This window comes from Meles meles, chromosome 3 (genome assembly GCF_922984935.1).
Source record: "Meles meles chromosome 3, mMelMel3.1 paternal haplotype, whole genome shotgun sequence".
NCBI lineage: Eukaryota > Metazoa > Chordata > Mammalia > Carnivora > Mustelidae > Meles > Meles meles.
In genome coordinates, this window is record NC_060068.1 from 6,989,259 (window position 1) to 6,990,749 (window position 1,491).

The 1,491-nt window shown below is 40.2% G+C and overlaps 1 pseudogene; it reads left to right on the top strand.

Moving 5' to 3' along the window:
- The first annotated feature begins 237 nt into the window (after window positions 1-237).
- Window positions 238-1,177, top strand: LOC123938389 (annotated as a pseudogene).
- The last annotated feature ends 314 nt before the right edge of the window (window positions 1,178-1,491 follow it).

The window sequence follows — 1,491 nt, forward strand, 5'->3', positions numbered from 1 at the left end:
TATGAAAATGACCTCTAATACATAAAGTTGATAGAATTCATTTTAATATGTATACTCTGGTTTTTAAAAGTATATTAAATCATAGATAAGGAATATAGAAAATTAGTAAGAACTGATTCAAGTGATTATGGGCGATTATTTTTATATTTGCCATTGTTAAAATTTAATAAGAAAACTGCTTCATTTCTATGATATTTTTAAAAATCTCTTATCTGCCTGTTATCATTACAGAGGGTCATGATGAGTGGGAATGAGACAGAAACCACAGATTTCATTCTCCTGGGCTTCTTCCCTGAATTTAAATGCATCACAGCCGTGGTCTCCATCATTATCCTGATCTACATGGCTGCCTTCACAGGCAACACTCTTTTGATCCTCCTCATTTGGTTGTATCCCAATCTCCACACCCCCATGTACTTCCTTCTCACTCAGCTCTCCTTAATGGATTTGACTTTGACCTCCAGCATTGTCCCCAAAATGGCAGCCAACTTCTTCTCTGGATGGCGGAGCATATCATTTATGGCTTGTGGGACTCAAATTTTCTTCTCCCTGACTGTGGCCATTGCAGAATGCATCCTTATAACTCTCATGTGCTTTGATCGTTAAGTGGCTATTTGTAATCCTCTTCGATACCCAGTCATCATCAACCCTAAGGTTTGCTTACAGATGATTGCCATGTCTTGGGATGGAGGGGCACTTACTTCCCTGGGACACAGTGCTTTTACCTTGCATTTTAACATCTTCAGCCCCAGAGAGATTCCCCACTTCTTCTGTGAAGTCATGGCTGTACTCAGGATAGTCTGTGAGGGTATCTCAGCCTATGAAAAGTCAGTGGTGATAACAAGCGTCTTTGTTCTGCTGCTGCCCTTATCTCTTATCTTGTCTTCCGACGTTCTTATCTTCCTTTCTGTACTTCGAATGAACTCCCCCAGAAGGCAGGAACAAGGCTCTGGCGACATGTTCCTCTCATCTCTGTGTGGTGGGTCTCTATTTTGGTCCAGGCATGTGCATCTACATGAGACCTGGATCTGCCAAGACTCCAAAGTTGAATCAGGGTCTCTTTCTGTTTGAAACTGTCCTCACACCCCTCCTAAACCCACTTGCCTACAGTCTTAGGAACAAGGAAGTTCTAAGGACACTGAAAAAGTTAAAGGGGAGGTGTCTGTCCTTCAGGTAAATGGCAGAAATCTCACTATCACCCATAGACAAAATAGAGATGCACCAGCAAAAGGGCATTTTGTCAGTTAAATAATAATGATAATAATAATAAAAATAATCCCTTCAAGATCCTGAAAAGTCAACTCAATTTACTGAGTTTATTTGCAGGGAAAAAATGTTTATCCTTTCCTTTCTCCATCTTGAAATCTTTTTCTGATTGTCCAAGATGATGTTCTGATGAAGGACACGGAACTGTGTACATCAATTCTCTTCATGGTTCACTCTTGGTGGTAATGTACATGTTAGTATTTCCCAGTTTCATGTTGATACCAT